At 39.8% G+C, this 24,671-nt stretch overlaps 1 protein-coding gene across 1 annotated transcript in view; it reads right to left on the bottom strand.

The window, feature by feature from the left end:
* The window catches only part of TPRG1 (tumor protein p63 regulated 1), a 151,375-nt gene extending 144,798 nt beyond the window's left edge, over positions 1-6,577 (bottom strand). The window contains exon 1 of the mRNA XM_027848731.1: positions 6,343-6,577. The gene's annotated coding sequence lies outside the window, so the exon portion shown is untranslated. The remainder of the gene's footprint in view (positions 1-6,342) is intronic.
* Positions 6,578-24,671: the final 18,094 nt, after the last annotated feature.

Below are 24,671 nucleotides of genomic sequence, written 5' to 3'. Positions count from 1 at the left end.
CTTCAGCTGTTTCTGTGGTCTAGGACATACAGAATCCAAATGCTGCAAAGCAGTGGACTGTTGGTGTCAGGTCAGAGTACTAAAGAATAGATGGAGTGGGACAGGTCACCAAAACAGGACACTCACAGTGTATGTGAGGAATTGTGCAATACCTCACTAAGGCTGAGGAAGAGCAGAGAATCCAGCTAGGGCCACTTCTGACCACTCAAATGTCAGTTGGGCCAGAGACCCAAGCTGGCAAACCATGAATTGTCCAGTGTAGGAGCAACTGGAGACACTTTGAGATCTAGTCCATAAGGTAACCCCAATCAGAGGGGAGGGAGTCAGAAATGAGTGATAAGTAAAATAAGGCCAGGGGTGGGAAACTGAAAGTGTCAGAGATTCCTGGAAAAATAAATCTCAAAGACCTTGAACATAAGCAGATAAATCAATAGAAAAATTACAGGAAGGAAGGAAATATGGCCTCCAGATTCAGTAAACAAGTTCAGGCATCTATGAATAAATACTGCAACATGAAGAAAAAATGATTCAACAATTGATGAGACAAAGACCTTGTGGAATTTGAGAAAATCACGGAGCTACAACATGCTATTCCCAACTAGTTAAAAGATAAATGAAAATTATGAAAGCAGAATTCATCTCCTACTCAGCAAAAATAATAAACAGAATAGAATCAGTTGAAGGAAATCAGGCAGTTTAGTCTGGAGAAGGGGAGACTGAGAAAAGGGAAAGGTAGTTCTCTTCAAGTACTGCACAAGAGGGCAGAACCGGAACAACATGTAGAATTTGTAAATAAATAAATTTGGCCTTGATGCATAGAATTATTTCTTCACAATTAGAACTATCCTCAAGTGGAGAGTATTGAGTCGAGAGTTAATAACTTAGAGTAACTTAGAGAGGAGGGCAAATTGCCTTTTTTAATATATTGTAAATGGAATTCCTATAGGTATCTGGTTGTTGTAGATGGTCCAGGGAGGAAACTTCTGACTCCACCAATGTGTGGAGTCAGATGTTGCCTTTCCAAGAAAAGAAGTTCTTCCTATTCTTCTTAATGGCTTCAAAAACTGGCGGGACAGAATTGACTCAGACCTTTGATTGGTCATAGACAATGCCTGATGAGATGATCAATGAGAGTGGACTAGTCAGCTGGATCAATGTTGTAGCAGTCAATGCAGATAATGTGACTGATCCCCAGAAGGATTGTGTGAGTTGGTCACTCATTAGCTATGCCAAACACTGATGTATTTTTATATATGGATATATTTCACAATTACCTCAATTATGATAGTTATCAATTGTCAAGTTATGTGCCAAATCAACCACCATTTATTAAAAAACCTTCTATGCACCATTGTACTTAAGTGCTGGGTATAAACAGAATGACCCTCCCCCCCAAAAAATTAGTCCTTGATCTCAAGAAGTTCACAGGCTAATGGAGGAGACTATTTGTAAACAACTATGAACAATCAAAGTAAATAACAATAAGTGGGTGATCACTGCTGCAGAGAAATCCTTCTCTACTCTTATTTCCTTACAATTTCAATTACCACAGTGATTGGCCTAACCTTTGTCTTGTCTCCTCTGAACCCCAACTGTACCTGATTGCCCACACTTATAATGGGAGACAAAATCCTCCCTCAGTGAAAAGCCCAAAGCCCTAGAAAGAGAGCTCCCTTCCCCAAGTTCTTTTCTTTGTTCTTAACATTTTCATAGCATAATTACCTTCTCTTGTCTCCAGTCAAAAAGTAGCTATCCTTGCTCCTAGGGCTGGTACCTCAGAGACCGTAGAGTCCAATCTGTAACTTATCAAGAACCTGTCCTACAACAGAGCCAAACAAGTCCAATCTTTTATTCATAATTTCCTGTGAGGAAGAATTCACCACGAAGAAAGCCCATTTTGGTTTTGACCAGCTCCAACTCAAGATGTTTGTCCTTACAGCAAATGTAAGTGTGACTCTTTCCAGCTTCTGACCATCACTTCTAGTTCCTTCCTCTTCAGTTAGATGGAGAAAGTCTCATCCCTCTTTTCCATGACAGTCCTTCATTTCCTGAAGTCAACCACCATGTCTTATGAAAATTCTTTTCTTTAATTCAGACATTCCAGTTCCATTAATGGCTTTACATATGGTATAAATTCTCAGTCCTCCTCTGGGCACTTCCCCACTTATCAGTATCTTTTGAAAAAATATGGTGGTCAGAACTCCATACAATATTCCAGAAGCCAGTTGACTAGGCCAGTAATATACTTTATTCTGGAACACCATGCCTCTCTTAGGCAGCCTAAGGCTACATTAGCTCTCTTGGCTGCCAAGTCCTACTCTTGTCTTATAATGACCTCATAGGTCACTTAACCCCAGAACTTTTCTGGATGAATGGCTGTCTTTCCATGACTTCCCCATTTTGTTCTTCTGAAGAACTTTTTTTTCTTTAACTCAAGCATTAAGACTTCGTATTTATACGTATTATATTTTGTCTATTTATATTCTTAGCATCATCCTCTCCCACCTCCTTCAGGATCTTGATCCAATATCAATTTCTTCTTGGCATAATCAATCTCTCCTTTGTCATGAGCTCCTTTTCTTATGTCTAAAACATGTTCATGTCTCTACAGATGTTAAAAAGAGCCTTCCTTGACTTTTCTACCTAATCCATCTGCCATCCTATTTATCTTATCTTAGTTAATGTTAACATGTCTGAAAAAAGTTATATGCCTTTAAGTCTCCACTTACTTCATCGCTTACTTTTCCCCCACCAATGGTATCCTGAAATTCCTGTTTCAAAGCTCATCCATGCCCTCTTGATTGTTTACTTTAATGGCTTTTGCTTGGGTCTCTTGACTATTGGCTTTCTCTTGGCTTTGATGCTACCTCTTTAACTCCTCTACTTTGGTTATAACCCCTCATCTCATCCCAGACTTCAGGAGATGAGTCTCCAAGTCCCTTGGTGCTTTTCTCTTCTATGAGCAATATCTTTCATTGCAGTGGATCTAGCTACCATATTTATGCAGCTGACTCCTAAGTGTATTTTTTCATTCTTGACCCCTTTTATTAGTACTAGACCTAAATCAGTAGATCAGTTATCATGTTTTTATTGAGCACTTACTAAATGTCAGATACTGTGATAAGTGCAGCTATCAAGATCACAGAGAATATTCCATCTGTAAAGGGACATTGGAGGTCATAGAGGTGTGGGAGCAAAGACTCATAGATTTAGAATCAGAAGGACCTTAGGGATCATCAGATCCAATTCCCTCCTGCTATGCAGAAGTTGAGGCCTAGAGATGCCCAAGATCACATAGGTAATAAACATGGCCAGGGAAGGATTTGAACTCAGATCTTATGACACAAAATCTGGTATTTTTTACATGTTCGTGCTATCTCATATGAATTTGGGGTGTTGAAATGAAAATGCTTAAAGGATGTAAGAATTGTGGATTGTTACTATCATGATAGGTATTTTATGCCTTTAAATTGGAATGCAGAAACTGAGCAGCTGTTGGCCCACTGGCCTGGATTTTGACATTTTTGAGGTGTCCTCTGACTCTGAGATCCTATGATTGTCCATATCAGTGAAAATGTCCAAGGCAGATGCCTGCATCAGCCTAGAGATGTAAGGAGGGCATCATTGTGTTCAGGGAGAGTTAACATGCTCACTCCAAAAACATATGATTTGGGGTATGGTGTGGGGTGGAGGTGTAATTTTACTGATGCCAATGGGCCTGTCTAAATCATAAACATCCTTGCTGTTTCTTTGAGCCCCAATAGAAGGTTCACAAAGTATTTTCCTCACAACCCAATTAGGTAGGTGGCACAGGTAGTCATGTCCTCATTTTACAGATGAGGCTCTGAAGACTTAGTGACTTGTCTAGGAGTTTAGAATCAGGAAGTACCTGAGGCAGGATGAACTTTGAAGCTTCCTGACTCCAAGTCTAGTCCACCTAGTTTTCAGCAGGATTTAATCAATCAGGAGAGGATGTTCTCTCAATCCCTTGATGATTTCTCTACTCCCTGAGAATGCTGAACCCCACCCGGTCCCATTTACTCAGCTGGAAGCCAGAGATGACAGCCCATTTCCTATGCCTCATGCAGGCAGGAGACTCAGCCATCATTAGAAAATACCATCCATGGGCCATCGGTTGGCAAGGCCAGCTTGGAGCTTACCTGAAACCTAAAGAGAACAGGAATCTAATTTCCTCAATTTAGTATGACCAAACCCCAAGGGATGCTTTCAAATCATTCAACAAACAAATCTGGCCTATAGTGGGCCCTATATAAATGTTTATTAACTGACTTGCAAAGACATAAATAACCTTTGGTTGAGTGCCTTCATGACAAACCCTGCTTGATAAGCTCCAGGGGCCATTTGGCAATTAATGTTCCTCAGACTCTCACCCCCTCCTATGTTTCCAGGGTAGTCATACATCGCTCTCCTCCCTGAGCTCTTTATTCCAGCCATGATGGATGCTTACATTTTTCTATTCCTAAAACAAGGTGCTCCAATTTCTATCTCTTGGTCTTCACAGCAGATGTCCTCAGTGCCTGAAATGAGCTAACTCCCTGCTTACCTCCAACTTTTAGAATCGCTAAGAGTAATAAAAGGTCCACTTTGTCTCCCTTAGCTGCTACTCCTCTGCCCTCCACCCGATCTGGCACCTGATTTGCACACATTTTCCATATCCCTGTACATGGGCAGGTCGTCTCCCCCACTAGAACAAAACTATCTTGAGGGCTGAAAATAGTTCCTTTTTGTATTCTCAGTGCTTGGCACATAGTAAGCATTTAATAAGCACATGTTTGTTAATGGAGTAATTGTAACTATGTACCATACACTTTGTTAGGGACTAGAGAAATACACCAAAATTAAAAAACCAGAAGGCCTTTTAGGGGCTTACATAGTATTTATGCTATAAATCATGGCCACAGGTCAGCAAAAAGAAAGAATATAGAAAGGGATTCCAACAGGGAAGGATTGAGACCAGAGGGTTCAAGAAAGACCTCATGTAAGAGGAGGTGACCCATGATCTTTGCTCTGAAGAAAGCTCAGGATTCTAAGAAGCAGCAGCAAGGTGGGAAAGCATTTTAACCATCGGGATTACTCTGCTCCAAGACACGGGGGTGAGGACGTCATTACTGTGTAGGGGGGTGAAGCAAATAGATGGATTGTTTTTGGCAGTCTCACTAAAGGGGCCACAGTAGGAAAGAGCACAATGACCAAAAATGTGGTGAGATCCTGCCATGCAGAAAGCTCCAACTGCCTTGGCCAGTCTTTGGTGAGCCCATGAAAGTGAATTTAAACCCTGTCACCACACATAAATGGCGAGTCATTTAGGAGCGCTATAGGAGTGAGCATGTGAACACTCACACACACATACACACACACATCCACACATACATATGGAAGTATTCTTCACAACTAAGGAGGATGCAACCTTTTTGGCAGAAGAAGAAAAAAAAAACAGTGGCTAAAATTAGCATCCCCAGAAAAACCCCCGCAGTAACTGAGAATGAGATTATCTTAAAAGTGTAAAACAATACAGATAGAATGACAGCTCTTACAAGAGAGAAAATTAGGGGAGTCAATTTGGGAGAAGCTTATATCGAGATGGAATTTTCCTTCCCCCACAGTGAGATGAGGAAGTTAAAGTATTTCCTTATAACCATTAGCATTCAGTTATTTTTAATATTGACCCAACCCTATGATATTATCAAAGTGTGCTTAGAATTGTATCTTTCTTCTAATAGAATTCAGAAGAACTGATAATGAATCAAATGCATGTATATATGCATATACACATGTGTTTATATGCACATATATATACACATGTATCCTATGTATCCTTGTATAAAGAAGTAACTATGATAGAAAAACAGAAGGTGGGAAGGAAGGAAGGAAGGAGAAAGAGGAAGAAAGAAAGAAAGAAAGAAAGAAAGAAAGAAAGAAAGAAAGAAAGAAAGAAAGAAAGAAAGAAAGAGAAAAGGAGGTAGGAAGAGAGGGAGAGGATAGAGGGCTAGAGAATCAGAAAACCTTTGAACCCCAGCATTCATGAACCCCTATAGGTTAGGTAAGGTAGGTTATGTTGTATATTACCATTGTCATCATCACCCCTTTCCAATTTAGAAGGCATGAGATACAAATAATTGCCTCTAGTCAAATGGGATATCAGTGATGAAAACTAGACAAAAGAACACGAGTTGTCTGGTTTGTTTTCACAGGTCCACACTACTATTGTGGGTGGTGGTGGGGGGGTACCTTGTCTCCTTGAATCTTGACACAACTGCTCTGCCCTTCTACCTTTGCTGAAGATCAATTCAGCAGCCACATAGCCAAGTCAGTTGGCCTTACCTGTTTAGGATGTGCTTTCTATTAAAGAAAGTCCTTTCTCGTGTTGGAGGTAGAAAGTCTCCGTGGTGAGCAGCTTTCTCCACACACACAATCTGGCAGTATTGAGTGGTAATAGCGAGAGATTTAACTGATGGCAAACAAGGTGTCTTCTGACTCTCACCTTATTCTCAATCTGAATCTGGTCTTTTTGTCCAGGGGCCCAAGAACCTACTGAAGTTATCTGCTCTTACAGCAATGAAAGTATTAAATCTAAATGGTTCAGTTGGGTGGGACTGAACCGGTCAAACATCAGGAGCCTGCCTCTCTGGTTGGGCCCCGCCTCTGGTGGGACACACCCCTAGGTCCTCTCCATCAGTGTCGCCTGACTGGTTTTTCACTTGGCAACTTGGTATCATCAACTAATCAATCAACCAACAAGCATTTATCAAACTCCTATGTGCTGGGAGATATCCTAGGCACTGGGGTTATTCTACATTCCCTGTCTTCAGGGAGTTTTCACTGTACCATGGGTGCTGCAAAGTGAAAACAACTTTTGTACATATGTGGCTCCTTAATGAGTAGGCAGGTTATACCCTCAATGAACAATTTCTAAATGATGATTGAAGAAATGAAATAGTAAGTAGACATATAGAAGAAATGGGGAAGGGGAAGGAAGGAAAAGGAAGCCCATGATAAAGGTTGCCTCTTTCTTGGGCTGAATTTCCACTTTCCATACACAATTCTTCTTTCCAATAAGCAGATATTGGCTGACATTTACTGGATCCATTACATAGATGAAAGAAGTAAGAGGAAATACCCATAGTTACTGGCCTGGCTATATGGTCATCTTGTCTTTTAGGAGGAAGAAATAACAAGAAACAGAAGAACTCATGAGGTTACATTACGTAGTGAAGAGAGCCAAGGATATAGGAGCCTTGGAGTCTGGTCTAACTACTATGACCTCTAACTAGCATTATGGCGTTGGGATAATCACTTCACTTCTATGAAACTCAGCTTCTTCATCTGTAAAGAGCGACAATTGGACTAGATGATCCTGAAGGTCACTTTCAGTTCTAATATTCAGTGATTCTGCCTCAATACACATGATGCAGCCCTCCTAGCTCTCTGATGCTCTTATTGTTGACATTCCAATAGTTGCTTGAGCTCATCTGCTTCTCCCAACGAAACAGTGAATGGTTAATGCAGGTACAATTATCCCATCTTATAGATAAGGAAACTGAGGTTCAGAAAGTCTAAGTGACTTGCTGTGGTCACATATCTAGTCAATTCTATACCCAGAACTTGAATCCATACTATCCTGACTAGAATTCTTCCATTTTTGGGGGACCTTTTGCTGCCTCTCTGTGAAGATTTAGAAAATAGCTTAGGGCTGGGAATGAGTGTTGAATTTGGAATCAGAAGACGGTTCAAGTCTTAGCTCTTCCAATTAATATATAAGCCTGGGTCACATTTTTACCTCTCTGGGCCAGACTATAAAGTCAGGGAGTTGTAGATAGCACCTGATAAGCCAAACACCTCTAAATCTGCAATTAATTAAAACCTAATATCCCAGAGCCTCAATTTATTTGTTCAGTCCCATTATTGCAATAACATTGAATTTAGAGGCTGGAGACCTCTTGGGCTCCACTCCGATCTCTGTGTATGATTGGGTAGTTCTGAGCAAGTCATTTCCATGGCTTGCAAAATGAGAAGTTTGGAAAATCAGCCCCTAACATTTCATTCAGCACCAGCCTTACAAGATGGGTTTGTTGTGAGGGACAAAGAAGAATGTATATGCTAATTAGTACTTTATAATACAGTTTGAATTCTGGTATGGCTAGGCTACCTGACTTCACATTTTTTTTTTCCATTAATTCCCTTGATGTCCTTGAACTTTTGTTCTTCCAGATGAATTTTGTTATTCTTTTTCTAGCTCTACAAAATATCTTTTGATATTTTTATTGATATGGCACCGAACAAATAAATTAGTTTAGGTAAAATTGTCATTTTTATTCTATTGGCTTGGCCTACTCATGAACAGTTGTTATTTTCCCAATTGTTTAGATCTGGCTTTATTTGTGTGAAATGTGTTTTGCCATTGCGTTCACACAATCCGTGGGATTGTCTCGGCAGGTAGACTACCAAGTGTTTTGTGTTGTCTAGAGTTTATTAAATGCGATTTCTCTTTCTATCTCTTGCTGCTGGGATTTGTTAGTAATATATAGAAATGCTGATGATTTATGTGGATTTCTTTTATATCCTGCAACTTCTCTAAAATTTTTAATTATATCAACAACTTCTTGTGGTCAATTCTCTAGGATTCTCTCAGTATGCCACCATATATTTTGCAGAGTCCTGCTTTATTTCCCCAATGCCTATTCCAATTTCCTCAATTTCTTTTTTTAATTGCTGTAGCTAAGATTTCTACTACAATACTGAATAATAGTGGTGATAATGAGCACCCTTGCTTAACTACTCATCTTAGTAGGAAGACTTCTAGCTCATCCCCATTACAGATAATACTTACTGATGGTTTTAGATAGATACTACTTATCATCTTAAGGAAAGTCTCATTTATTCCTATGTTCTTTAGTGTTCTTAATAGGAATGAGTCTCATGTTTTGTCAAAACCATTTTCTCCATCTCTTGGCATAACCATATAATTTTGTTGGTTTTGTTATTTGATATGGTCAATTATACTTTTAGTTTACCTAATTTTGAAATAGCCATGAATTCCTGGTATGAATCCCAGTTGGTCATAATATATGATCCTTGTGATATATTGCTGTTATTGCCCTGCTATTATTTTATTTCACATTTTTTGCATCAAAATTCATGAAGGAAATTAGTCTATAGTTTTGTTTCTCTGTTTTGGCTCTTCCTGGCTTAAATATTAGCATCATATTTATGTTGTAAAAGAACTTTGGTAGGATTCCTTTTTCATCTATTTTTCCAAAATAGTTTGTATAGTATTGGAATTAATTCTTCTTTAAATGTTTTGGTAGAATTTGCTTGTGAATCCATCTGGCCCTGGCGATTTTTTCTTATAAAGTTAATTAATGACTTGTTCAATTTCTTTTTCTAAGATTGGGTTATTTAAATATTCTAGTCCCTCTTTAATCTGGACAATTTATACCTTTGTAAATATTTGTCCATTTCACTTAGATTGTCAGATTTATTGGCATACAATTGGGCAAAATAGCTTCTAACAATTGCTTTAATTTCCTCTTCATTGGTAGTGAATTTTTAATACTAGTAATTTTTTTCTTTTTTATCAAAATTTTTAAATCAAATTAATGACTTATCTATTTTTATTATTTTCCCCATAAAACCATTTCTTAGTTTTATTTATTAGTTCAATAATTTTCTTCATTTCAATTTTATTAATCTCTCACTTGATTTTCAGAGTTTTAAATTTGTTATACTTGTAGTTCTTTCTAGTTGCATGCCCATTTTATTGATCTGCTCTTTTCTCTTTTTTATTTATGTAAGAGTTTAGAGATATAAATTTTCCCCCAAGCACTGCTTTGGCTGCATCCCATAAATTTTGGTATGTTGTCTCATTGTTGTCATTTTCTTTAATGAAATTATTGATTGTTTCTATAATTTGTTGTTTGACCCACTCATTCTTTAGGATTAGATTATTTAGTTTCCAATTAATTTTTAATGTATTTTCCACTGCCCTTAATTGAATGTAATCTTGATATCATTATGATCCAAAAAGGATGCATTTGATATTTCTACCTTTCTCCGTTTGATTCTGAGGTTTATATGGCCTAACACATAGTCAAGTTTGTGTAGGTACCATGTACTGCTGGAAAAAAAAAATATATTCCTTTCTATCCCCATTCAATTTTCTCCAGAGGTCTATCATATCTAACTTTTCTAAAATTCTATTCACCTTCTTAACTTCATTGTTTGTTTATTTTGTGATTTGATTTACCTCATTCTGAGAGGGAAATTGAGATCTCCTCACTAGTATAGTTTTACCATTTCCTCCTGTAATTCATTTAACTTCTTCTTTAAGGATCTGGATGCTATACCATTTGGTACATGTATGTTTAGTAACATTCATTGTCTGTGGTACTCTTTAGCAACATGTAGTTTCCTTCCTTATCTTTTAATTAGATCTATTTTTGCTTTTGATTTGTCTGAGATTGTGATTGTTATCCTTTTTTTTTTTTTTTTACTTCAGCTGAAGCATAATTGACTGTGCTTCAACACCTTACCTTTAATTTGTGTGTGTGTGTCTCTGCTTCAAGTGTGTTTCTGGTAAACAGTATGTTAGAGGATTCTGTTGTGTCTTTTATTTTTTTAATCCACTCTGCTATCTGCTTCTGTTTTATGGGTGAATTCATCCCATTCTCATTCACACTTATGATTACTGTATATTTCCCTCCATCCTATTTTCATTTCTCTCTCTCTCTCTCTCTCTCTCTCTGTCTCTGTCTCTGTCTGTCTGTCTGTCTGTCTGTCTGTCTGTCTGTCTCTCTCTCTCTCTCTCTCTCCTTTCACCCTGTTCCTCCTTACCAGTGTTTTCCTTCTGATCACCACCTTCCCAATTCGCCTTCCCTTTTATCGGTGTTCCCTTTTTTTCTTATTACCTTCCTCTTCTACTTCCCTAAAGGGTAAGATAGATTTCTATACACAACTGATTGTGTATCTTATTCCCCCTATGAGCCAATTTCACTGAGAATAAGGTACAAGTAATGCCCATTGCACCCTCCCATCTTTTCCTCCATTTTAATAAGTCTTTCATGCCTCTTCATATGAAATAACTTACCCCATTCTACCTCTCCCTTCCCTCTTCTCCCAGTGTAATCCTCTTTCTCACTCTTTATTTTCTTTTAGATATCATTCCATCAAACAGCTTATACCTGTACCTTCTGTGTATGTAACCTACTTTTAACTGCCCTAGTTACAGCACAGTTCTTAAGATTTACAAATATCTTCCCGTGTAGGGATATAAATAGTTTAGCTTTGTTGACTCCCTTTTGTTTTCACTTTCCTGAATACCTTTTTATGCTGCTCTTGAGTCTTGTATTTTAAATTTTCTATTCAGCTCTGGTCTTTCAATCGGGAATCCTTTTAAGTTCTCTTTTTCATTGAACGTCCATTTTTTCCCCTGAAGGATTATGCTCAGTTTTACCGGGTAGGTGATTCTTGATTGTGAGCATAGCTCCTTTTCCTTCTGGAACATCACATTCTAAGCCATCCAGTCTTTTAATACAGAAGCTGCTAAATCCTATGTAATCCTAACTGTGGCTCCACAACATATGATTTTTTTTTCTTTCTTTCTGCAACATTTTCTTTCTGATCTGGGAGTTCTGAAATTTGTCTATAATATTCCTGGAAGATTTCACTTTTGGATTTCACTTCAGTAGGTGATGGGTAGATTCTTTCAATTTTTATTTTACCTTCTGGTTCTAGGATATCAGGCAGTTTTCTTTGATAATTTCTTGAAATATGATGTTCATACTCTTTTCTTTGATGATGACTTTGAAGTATTACAGCAATTCTTAAATTATCTCTCCTAAATCTATTTTCCAGGTCAGTAGTTTGTTTTGTTTTGTTTTCCCAATGACAGATTTGACATTTTCTTCTATTTTTCATTATTTTGATTTTGTGTGCTTGATTCTTGATGTCTCCTATAGGCATTAGCTTCTACTTGTCCAATTCTAACTTTCAAAGACTTATTTTCTTCAGTTAGCTTTTTTTTTACCTCCTTTTTCTTTTGACCAATTCTATTTTAAGGAGTTGTTTTCTTCAGTAAATTTTTGTACATCTCTTCCCATTTTTTGTGCTTCCTTTACCAAGCTATTGACTCTTTTTCCGTGATTCTCTTGTATAACTGCCATTTCTTTTCTCAATTTTTCTTTGATTTCTCATATTTGATTTTAAAAATCCTTTTTGAACTTCAGAGATGCTAGACTCTTTTAGTTCTCCTCCAAATGCTATAACATCCCTTTCTGTTTACAGATCCCTTATTTTATCTTCTAGACCTTTTGACAAGTGTGCTTTACAAAGGTCTGCCTCACCTTTTTCTGCTTCTACACTCTTTTTTATTGTCATCCTTCTTTTCTCCCATAGATTCAGCTGAAATAATTGTGTAAATGACTCTTGATCTATCCAGCCTCAGCATCTCTTCTGAGTTCCAAATCAGCTTCACCTTGATTTTGTACATTTCTGATATACTTAACATTCAATATTGTGTATTCTTATTATCAGTATGTGTGTTTTCCCCCTTCTACACAGTAAGCTCTTTTGGAAGCTGGTGAGTTTCATCTCACCAGAGATCTTCAAGTAAAGTCTGGATTGCCTTTAGCCGGGTACATTGTACAGGAAAATCTTGGTTAGGCTCAAGTTGGACTAGATGACCTCTCAAGTGGCTTCCCATTCTGAGACTTTGGGATTACATAAAAGAAAAGACTATACTTTATATCCATTTTGGATTGTCCTCAATGAATACTTTTATGCACATAGTAGATACTTAAGAACAACTGAATAAATGGATACTTCAAGGTTACATTTTAGTTAAAGAAGTTACTTGATTTGATGAATAGTGAAATGATCGCCGAGTTAGGATGGCCTGGATTCAAGTGCTGTCACTAATAGCTACTGACTGTGAAATCCTGTGTAAATTTCAACTTCTCAGTGATCCTAGGAAATCTGTAAGATTGGAAGTTGCAGAGTAGCTGCTAACTGAATTCAGAGAAAGAGTTTCCATAGTAAGAATGCCCTATGCCAATGAAATCCCAGGTCACTCCCCTAAAAAAAATCTTCTTCAATTGATTGATATCATGTGTCACCAACACATCTTCTAAAGAGTTCACTTCAGCTCTTTACCACTGTCCAATTTGGAAGGATCTGTCAGACTCTCATAGCGGATCTTCTCCAGGGCATCAGATCTCTTTGAAAACAAAAAGAAGAACAACATAAAGCTTGTATGTATGGCACATGTTCAACATGGACAGTTGTGATGAGCTTATTCCTGAGTATGTTAATTTTATCCGAGGTGTGGTAGACTCTGAGGATCTGCCCCTCAACATTTCCAGAGAGATGCTGCACCACAGAAAATCTTGAAGGTCATCTGTAAGAACATTCTCTAGAACTGTTTAGAGCTTTTCTCTGAACTGGCAGAAGACAAAGAGAATTACAAAAAAGTTCTATGAGGCTTTTTCAAAAAACCTGAAGCTTGGAATCCATGAGGACTCAACCAACAGGAACCATCTATCTGAACTGTTGCATTATCACACATCTTAGTCAGGAGATGAGATGACTTCCTTGTCTGAATATGTGTCTAGAATGAAGGAAACCCAGGAATGCATCTACTATATCACTGGTGAGAGCAAAGAACAAGTGGCTAACTCTGCTTCTGTGGAATGGGTACAGAAATACGGTTTTGAAGTAGTATACATGATAGAACTCACAGCTACTGAAATCAGTCAATATAGCAGTTGAGAGTTCGCAGGACCCTCCAAGGCTGTCTAGTGCAACCCATACACCAGAGGACCCGTCACTCTAACACACGCAGCAAATAGCCGTCCAGCCTCTTCTGGAAGACATTCAATCAAGGCATGCTACCACATCTCCAGCAACTCTTTCCTTTGGGAGGGTTCAAATTGTGAGGAAGTTGTTCTGTTCTGTTTTGTTTTGTTTTGTTTCCCCTAACATTCAAGTCTAATTTTGTCTTTTTGCAATATCTACCCATAGTTCCTGCTTCTGCCTACTGGAGGCAAAGATGAATACTTCTTTCACAGGACAGTCATCCAAATAATTAAATAATAATAACTAATAATAGTTAGCATTTTATAGCACTTTAACATTTGCAAAGCACTTTTAAAATATTATCTCATTGTATCTTTACAATAACCCAAGGAGGGAGGTGCTGTTATTATCCTTATTTTCCAGAAGAGAAAACCGAGGCAGATAGAGATGGAGTGAATTGCTCAGAGTCACACAGATAGCGTGTATCTAAGGCATGATTTGAACTCAGCTCTTCATGCCCCTTTCACCATCAAGTTTTCTCTTCTTGAGGTTAAGAATTCAGAATCTCTTCAATATAAAGAGGCCCTTTACATCCACCCAGCCAGCTGGGCTCATTCTTCTTCCTCTTTACATACCTCATTATGAAGAAGGCTGTGAGGAAGTCACTTGGTAGCCAGCCTATATAATGGGAGCTATTATGATGAGGCCCCCCCTTTTTTTCCTTTACAGACATTGGGAGAGCTCTCTAAATGTCCCAAGGCATTCTGAACTTGATAAGACACTTGCTTTTTCTGTAAATTTTCCATTTTTTTTCTATTTTGCTTTATCATTCATATCATAACCTTTCTTTCTTCTCCAATCTGATGCTGCCAATTGAACCTACAAGAACAGAGCCTTTGGAGAGTTATTCAAGCCTGAAAATGCAATAACTGGCCTGAGAATCTCCACATGGCAGCATGCTATCATTTCAGTTTTTACCCTCTGGCTGGGAGATGGTGGTAAGGATCTATGGCTTTCGCTGGCCTAGGTCAAAGGCAGTTAGGGAGGGGAAAGGCAAGCTAGTCTAACCTTGCACTTTACTCCACCCCTGAGAGAGAACAAAATCACCAGGAAAACAAACACAGATAAGATAGCTTTGCTAGTCAATAAAGGAGTTAGCCAGGGGCAGTAATGTCAAGCAGACACTCTCCAGGAGGCAATACCAGCCCCTTCTCTGTCTTTGATGGACTCACAATCCTGCCTGGGTTCACTGAACATTGACATGGTGCTAATAAGGTATTTACAGATTCAAAGCCAGCCAAAGATGGATCAGGTGCCAGGGACAAGGCAGGAGAACTGGAAACTGCTACTTACCCCACCCCCTATCCGGTTTTCCCACCTTGGGTGGCTATTTGACAGTGAATCACCCCCAGGGTGGCGGCCATCCCTGTGAACTGAGCTCCTCCCTGCTTGTGGGCCATCAAAGAGGACTTGGTTTACCAAGGAGGGAAACAGTAAGTCTTTGGTGACATCTCCCTCTGCCCTTGCTTCTGAAAGAATTTACCACCCCAGTATATAAATACTGCCTCTGCCATTTTAACTCCAAATAAGGTAGAAATTAATTTATCCTCTAGACCTACATCTGTGTATTTCACTGGACTACATCTCCCAGAAGGTTTGGGAGTTCATGCACCATTTATTAGTAAAGAATCATGAGTGACTTCCCAAAGGGCCCACAATAGATTATGCTTATAAGCCACTAGGGTGGAAAGACTAAAGAAGATAAAAAGAAATGCAAGATTACAATTTTGTTGTTGTTATTCAGTTGTGTCTGAATCTTTGTGATCCCATTTGGGGTTTTCATGGCAAATATACCGAGTCGTTTGCTATTTCCTTCTACACTCATTTTATATTTGAGGAAACTGAGGCAAACAAGATTAAGTGACTTACCAGAGTACACACAGCTAGAAGTGTCTGAGGTCATATTTGAACTCAAACATATGGGTATTCCTGACTCCAGATCCAGTACTCAATCCACTGTACCACCTAACTGCCCCTAAGATTACCATAGCTGTGGTCATATGTATAGCATTCTGCTGAGGCATTTGGAAAATAAGATATTTCCTTCCTTCCTGTTGAGGTCAGACTTTGGGAAGTGATGAAACTCTTCTGCGTGTTACAAGGGTCTCATTGCTTCTAGTGCTTCTAGGCTGCAGACTCATGGTGGCTCCCTTCTCAGATGCCAGATAGGCCCAGTATCCACCTGGGAACAGAATTCTCGGGTCAAGATAATTTCCTGTCAAGCAGGCATGTTTTCCCTATACTGAAAGGTCTCTGCTACTGTGGTAACAGGCAAGTTACTATCCAAATGTTTCTATATTCTTTATATTGACCTCAAGGTCATGACTGGATTTTGGGGTGGGAGAAAAAGAAATCTGAACTACCAGACCCAGAATGTTTTGTCCTTCAGGGATTGAAATAATACACAATAACTTCTTTTTTTTTTAACAACAGTAATGGAAAGGCTTGTTGCTTTTACTTTTGTCTTGATATCATTTTCCAAAATCAAATAAAAACAACAAGCATTTAAGTGCCTATGATGTGCCAGACATTGTGCTAAGCTCTGGAGAAACAAAGAAAGACAAAACCAGCTCCTAATCTCAAGAAGTTAATATTCCAATGGGGAAGACACTGTATAAACAATTATGTGCAAATAAGACATTGGCCAAAAGTTGGAGATAATCTTGAGGGAAGGTGCTAACCTGTCCTGGATTGGCAGTTTCAGATTAGCTGGGGATCTGTCCATTCATCATTTGTCCTATACACATTTCTTCAGGCAAAGGGAGCCTCCATATTTTGTCAAGCACAACACACTCACACACACACATACACACAGTACACACACACCCATACATAATAACACACAGATAGTCCAAGAGCCTCTGCTCCCTGCTACTCCCTCCATCCACCTATCTGCCCCACCTCCATCTCTCAGGAATCCTTTCTCACCCTCTCCCCTGGAGCCCATGCTGTAAGGAGGGGCAGGAGGCCCCTTCGACAACATGCCAGATCCTTTCTTAGAGGGTGTCATGTCAACGCCTTCCTTCCCACACCTGCTGTTCCCAAATATCACAACCTGATTTCTCTTCAGCCTCCTGTTCTTCTGATGATGATTAAATATTCATGGGATGCTGTGATACCGATGGAGTTTGTGAAAATGTTGATCTTTTTTTTTAAAAAAAAAATAAAACTTATTTCCCCCTGTTAGTCCATTTCAAAAGGATCTTAGGCAGCAGGAAGATAATTATGGGTTCTGAATTTCTGGAAGGGCAGGTCTATAGAGCAAGGTTACAGATACCTAATACTTTGTTTTTCATAAGAAGGTTAGAAAGTAGATGATCCCCACTTTCAAAAAATCTGAAAGCTATTACATTTACAAAACAGATTCAGGGTGGTTTTTTGCATCATATTTGGGGTGGGGTTTCATTTCCCTAGGGCTTTAAATAGAGGGATTTCCAAGTTCATTTAAGATAAAATTTAATTTGCTCACTCCTTTTTGAGACTGTGAGTTTTCTAACTGCCTGTCAGCTCTGTGGTATCATCAGCATCACTAACATTTATATAAAGCTTGGCATTTGCAAAGTGCTACATATATCTGTATGTGTATTCTATATCATATCATATATAATCTATATATGTCCATTTCTATGATCTCATTTGATCAATGTGCCTGGAGAGCTGCACTCACAAGAAGAAAGACCTTTATTCAAATTGTGTTTCCTTGCCATGGTAAGGGTCAGATCCTGGATAAGTCATTTTCCCTGGACAGCTCTCTAAACCTATAAGTTTCATAGTAGGTACAAATCTTCATTGGCAGTGAACCTGCTTTAAAAACAGCTTGGAATAATAGATACAGAATGAGTCTTGTCATCCAGGATACCTGGGTTCAGATCCTCTCTCACATACTTGCTATCTATATATTCCTGGGTAAGTCATTTAAATTTTCTGTGCCTCAGTTTCTTCACCTGCAAAATGAAAGAGTGGGACCTGATGCCTTCTCAGATCTTTTTCATCTCCAAATCTATCACCTCATGTTATGGCCAGCTAGATGGTGCAATGGAAGTTGATTGAGAAAGATTTGAGTTCAAATCCTGCCTCAAACATTTCCTTCACTCTGTGATCCTGGGCAAAGTTGCTTGACTTCTCTCAGCCTCAGTTAACTCAGTTGTAAAAGGAAAGAGCATGAGCATTTATTAATGAACAGCTCTGTGAGGTACTTGCTATTATTATCCCCATTTTACCATCAAGGAAATTATGGTAGGCAGGGGTTAAGTGACTCACTGAAGGTCACATGGTCAGTAAGTGTCTGAGATTGAATTTGAACTCAATCCTTCTGGAATCCAGCACCAGCTTTTTATCCACTGCACCACCTTGTTGCACTATAAAATAGGGCTAATAATAGTACCTTTCTCACAGGAATGGTGTAGGAATCGAATTGGATAATATATGTTAAAATACTTTGCAAACCTTAAAGTGCTATAAAAATCATCATCATCATCATCACCATCATCATCATCATCATCATCATTTCTCTGATCCTATGGCAGAGGGGAAATTTCTCACCAGGGGTCTCTGTATACCAAGGGAAACTCAGGGCTATGTTTGTAAAGGGGAAAAACAAAAACAAAAACAAAAAAACAAACCTATGCTGTAAGAAGAGAAACACCTACATTTGAAATCTAGTCTGAATATCTCAATTGTAGTGAAAATGAACTGAAACAAGCCTGTGCTGCTGGTCACTGAAATTCAAAGGCCCCAAAGAAATGCTTTGTCTGAACAAGAATCCCACTGGAGGGGAGGGGAGCTATGTCTGGGTTTTGGTAAACTCTGGTGAATGGAATACTTACTTCAGGGACATCACTGGTTCATTTACATTTGACAGAAATCACTTCTGAAATATAAAGAATCTCTGAGGTACAAGAAAAACAAAAACAAAAAAGACCTGGAGACAACTGAGACCTAGACTGAAATCTCAGCTCTGGTATCGTCTAATTATTTGACCACAGTCAGGACAATTAACTTTAATGAGCCTCAGTTTTCTCTTCTATAAAGTGGGAACAATTACACTTGTAGTCCCTCTTCATCAAATTATGAGAGGGAATGGAAAGAGATTGGGTCTCTGGTTATGTTGACATGAGAACTCCACAGTGAGGAAACTGGGCAGCAATTCAAGACAGCACATTCACCGTAACTTCTAGTCATAGAGATCTGCCTAGAGCAGCGACAGGCTGATGGACTTGCCCATGGTCACATAGCCAGTATCTGTTGGAAGGAGGACTTGTAACTAAGTCTTCCTGCATCTCTATCCACTATCACAAATCGTCTCTAAGATAATTATGAAAATCAGATGGGCTGATGTATGTATAATATTCAATATCATGGCCCCTCATCTCCTGAAGGCCAGCTCTATTCTTCTCCCTTTCCTCTGAGTTCTCTGGCACCCTTTGGTGGGCTTGCGCTGTCTGGATTCTCTAGAAATGGCTGTACCTCCCCCAGCCATGTTCCCAAAGTGGAGGGGATGTGGTTGGTTGGTCTGTTGTTGTTTTTGTTGTAGTTCAGTCGTTTCAGTTGGGTCTGACTCTTCACGATCCCATTTGGGCTTTTCTTGGCAAAGATGCTGGAGTGGTTTGTCGTTTCCTTCTGCAGCTCATTGTACAGACGAGGAAACTGAGGCAAACAGGTGTTCTTGTACGTCAGTTTCATTTAACCACTAACAGTTAGAATAACTTTTATAAAGGACTAATTACTTCAAATGATACAAAAACAAACTCACTCTTCTAATATGTGAGAGGCATAATTCCCTTCTTCCTTTCATCACCTCAGCATCCGGAGAAGGGGAGGGAATTAAGCTCATAGTTTAGCTCAGTTCCTCCAGCAGCACACGGTCCCAGTCCCCATCCTAGGTCCAAGCCCCTCCTGGGGCTCAAGTATCAGGCACCTGGCCTCCCAGGGCTTCCTTAATGGGCTGGTTGACTTTATCGTCCTGCCTGGCGTCCTGACTCCAAGGTTGCCATGGCTCAACTTCCTGGTCTGGTAGAGATCCCCGGTAGCACCTGGAACTATGCAGGGCAAACCACACAGAACACAAACACAAACCTTCCCAGGCCCATTTCTTGGAGCTGAGGTAAAAGAGAGGCAGAGCAGAGGAAGGAGCTCCTTTCCCCATTCCTCAGTTCATGGTGTCTATGCTGTGGGGAAATTGGGATCGTCACTCTTCAAGCCAAAAAACAAAAAAGCAGCAGAAAGAGATAGACCATCTCAGTCTTGCCAGTTTTAAAGATGCAGCTGGTTCTGGTTAGGCAGCCCAACAAAGGAGGGTGTATTCACCCATGTAAAAGGGAATAGAGTGCCCCCCTATTAGGAGACCTGAACATGTCCAGACAGACTGCACAGGGTGCTGCCATTTTAGACAATCCTGACATGTTCCAAAGGCCCCATCACATATGTAAAACATGATAGCAGTAGCTATCACGATTACTATTCTTGGCCTGGTGGATACCCAACAATGTTGCTGTGTTGGATAGAAATTAAAGGTCATATCTACTGAACTGTCTTTCTAATGGTAGAATGCACAAAGGATCCGAGAGGAGGAGGGTGATGTTCATCTGTGTTGCCCCTGAATTAATCAGTACATGTGCGTTTATTGAGCATCAGCTATGTAACTATGCTACTGGGCTACATTACTATGTAACAAGCATCACGGACTGCACCGAAGATTCAAAGACGACAAGGAAACGCACTCTCCCTTCCAGGAGCTGACGTTCTCTCATGGGGCTCAATGCTCACCTGCTGATTGATTGGATAAAGAATATATAAAAATGTGATCTAATTTTGGGAGAGAGAGTACCAGGACTTAGAGCAGCGAAAGACTTCACTTACAAGGTGGTGATTGAATTGGGTATTAGAGTAACCAAGGGCTGTCCCAAGTGAGGATGGAATGCAGTCCAGGCAACAGGGATAGCCTGGGGCAAGGGCACGGAGGCATTCACCAGGAACAAGGGCATTTGAGCTAGCCCACAGAGTACAAGGACGTTTTACAAGGTTGGAAACGTAATCTTAGCAGCAGGGTTTAAATGCCAAAAGAGAATTTGAGATTTGATCCTGGGGCTAATAAGGAATCACTGCAGTTTATTGAGGAAAGTACTAATACACTTCGACAGATTTATGGAAGATGCATCAGAGAGGGGTGAGGCATTAGGCAGGGAGGACAACCAGAAGACTCTCGCAATATTTTAGAGAAGGGGTGATGAGAACTTAAACTGAAGGAACACTGAGTGAGTACAGGGAAAGGGGGCAATGGGAGAGATATTGGTGAAGTATTAGTGACAAAATCTGTCAATTCATTGGATATATGGGAGAGTGAGAGCAATGAAGCTAGGATAATAGTGAGGCTACAAAGCAGAACACACAGTGTTTATGAGAGGAGGGAGATGAAAGTATTGGAGACTCATTGGAGTCACTCTGGGGGCTGCTTGGGTGCCTCATCATTGTCTCCAGATGTTCAGGGCAATGTAATGGGTCCAGTAAATTGTTCTGCCCATACCCCTGTGATGCTTATGGAAAAGGGGGGGACTGCTACTCTCAGGGATATTATCTCTTAAGTCAACCCAACAGATGCAATGATTTACTGATTATTTTACTCCAGTCAGTTTTATCTCCAAAATATTCCTTACACTTTTCACATAAATGTTTGTTGAATTGAATTCAATATTTCTTTTTCACTCAACTCAGCTACCACCTCTCCCCATTGACCCCCCCACCCCCACCCCAGACACCTCTCCATTCTCCTGGGAGCTATGGCGATAGCCTCCTACCTGTTTTTTGCTTCCTGCCACTCCCCTTTCTAATCAATCCTCCACTAAACTGCCAAAAGACCAGTTTTTTTTTTTAAGAAAAAAGGTATGTGTCACTGCCCTTCCCCTCCCCCCAACACATCAATTAGCTCCCTATTACATCTAGGTTAAATTGCAAACTCCCTAGCCTGGCAATTAACATCCTTCACAGTATGATTCTATTAGAGTTTTCAAGCCTTCCCCTCGCCCCCACATTCCTTGCCTTCATTCACTCTACATTCCAGCCAAACACTTCCTTGGATGCAATATGCCATCTCTAGCTAGATACTTTAACACAGTCTCCCCTTACCCACAACCCCACCTCAGCCCCATCTTTGCATGAACGTATTCACTTCCTCATCTTTGTCTTATGAATCATTCTCACTCTCAGGCTCCTTCCACTGCATCACATATGAGACTCTATATTGATCAGGGATAGCTCGCGCTAACAAGAATGGGTAAAATCTGTATCAGCCTGGAGACATATCAATAAAAGGACTTTAAAGGGAAATAGAAGGGGGAAGGAGAAAATTGCCCAGGTATATTCAGACAGTGAGAAACAGAGAGAAGGCAATGAGAATGTAAGAAGGTGCAGAAGAATGGCAGTGTAGACACCCAGAAGGTCAGAGGACACAAAATTCAAGAAAGGGGTAATAAGACCCATCACCTCAGACATTGAAATTCCAATGCAGAAAGCATGGCTAATAACCAAATTAACTAGAAATCTCAAGCCAAGGGACGGTTTTGGTCACTTAGGTATCACTGAGATTTGGAAGGATGTGATGGAGGTTTATTATACAGCTGAGAAGGACCTACCTTATTGAAAAGCTGTAGTGACCCTGAGCAAGTCACTTAACCTTGTTTGCAACAGTTTCCTCAACTGTAAAATGAGCTGGAGAAGGAAATGACAAACCATTCCAATATCTCTGCCCAGAAAATCCCAGCTAGGGTCACAGAGAGACAGACTCAACTGAACAACAACAATTTTGCACCAGGCTCAGTGCTAGACATTTAAGTTAGAAAGACAAAACAATGAGGCATTTCACACAGCCCTGGAGAACTTTCCATTCAATTGGGATAAACCACATCTAAACAGACAAGCAAATACAAATGCATACAGGTTAGATATAGAGTAAGAGGGCAATAACAATGAGATTAGGGAAGGCTTGGTGTAGGAGGTGGTGCCTGAGCTGTGCTTTGAAGGAAGCTAGACATTCTATAAGATGAATGAGGTGATAAAGAGGGAGAGTAATGATGAAAACATGGACAGAGTGCTGGACCTGAACAGAGAAAGACCCGTTTTCCAATTAACCTCAGACACATACTAGTTGTGAGATTCTGAGCAATTCAATTAGCCCCTGTCTTCCTCAGTTTCCTCATCTGTAAAATGTAGAAATCAACTTTTCCAGGTTGTTGTGAGGACTAATGAGATATAATTTGTAAAGTGCTTTGTAAAACTTTAAGCCCTATATAAATTCTAGCTGCTGTTGTTTTATTATTGTTACTTCCTCCTCCTCCTCCTCTTCCTCCTCCTCCTCCTTCTCCTCTACCACCACCACCAACACCACCACTACCACTACCACAACTACTACCACTACTATAGTCATGAGGGACAGGCTATGTAAAATGCAGTGTATGGAGAGCACTGTCCTCTTCTCTTGAGTCCCTCACCCACTCACTGTATCTCTGATCCTGTCCTGCTAAGCCTCAGACTTGGATCACTCCCACCACCTGCCACCTTCACCTCTATACATGGGCTGCTGAATGAAGATGGAGAAAATCACAAAACCACACTGACTGGGCCCTCACTGATGCAAGGCAATACTTTTACACTTTCCTAATTAATTCACTGTCCTACTTACCAAGGTGCACTTTGAAGTCTTTTCATTCCTCCTCAGATCTCCTAGGGCCCCCATTCCCTCCATCTACTTGGCGGAGAATTCTACCTAGCTCCACTGTCAGAGGCCAAGCATGATGATGAAAGGAGAAATAAATCCCTTCCTCCTTTCTTGTTGACCTTGGGTCTAGGTGTCACAAGCCACACAACTGCTCCCAGTCTGGACTTAGGCACAGCTCACAAACTCATGCTGGTTAGAAGGAGCACAGACAACTTTCATCTAGACAGTGTGTTGCCTTTCAAATTCAATCAAAAAATGTCTTTTCAGATGTTACAAAGTGATGTCTGGTGTGGCTCAATCGTTACAGTTGGTTTACAACTTCAATATCTGCTCTTCATTTTCTGTGACCACAAAAAAAAAAAAAGGCAAGGGGGGGAATCAATTGATCAAAGACCAGCTACTTACACTACTCCCATAAATGTTGTGCGTACACATATATACTCACTCACACACACTAAAATAAGTATAGCTATGAAAACAAAGTTGTAGGAGTACATCGAACTGCTTTAATGAGTTCAAGGCACCAGACCTACATTAACTACATCCCAGGGTACGGAAAGAACTCATAGATCTGACTGCTGAGCCAGTGGCCTTTGAAAGATTTTTGAAAATGGGAAATTTCCTGCAGTCCTGGAGAAAGGGCAAATGTTTAGTCAATTTTCCAAAAAAAAAAAAAAAAAGGAACGAGTAGAGACTACATATTATAAGATAGGGTCTTGACTGATTTCTAGCCAAATTCTAGCATGTATTTTAAGTGATGGTTGGAGAACACACTTTTTTTTTAAATGAAGTGATTACAAAGAAACAGCATGCTTCTTCAAGAACAGGCCATGCCACACTAACCTCCTTTTCCTTGTTGGCAGGGTGACTAGTCTAGGAATGCTGCATTATTCCATGGCATTAAAGCAATTGACATCTAACTTGTCATTCTTTTGTACAGAATGGGGCTATGTGGGCTAGACATTGGAATTGCTTGGGAGATTCAGACCTGGTTCAATGACTGAAGTGAAAAAGCATCATTAATGGTTCGATGTCAGTTTGGAAGGAGGACTCCAGGACTCCTGTGGAGTCTCTGTGTGAGAGTTTGTTCATT

The sequence above is a fragment of the Vombatus ursinus genome, unplaced genomic scaffold (assembly GCF_900497805.2).
Source record: "Vombatus ursinus unplaced genomic scaffold, bare-nosed wombat genome assembly UNPS02006874.1, whole genome shotgun sequence".
NCBI lineage: Eukaryota > Metazoa > Chordata > Mammalia > Diprotodontia > Vombatidae > Vombatus > Vombatus ursinus.
Note: the sequence above shows the minus strand (reverse complement) of the source record. Positions and strands in the feature narration are given on the sequence as shown.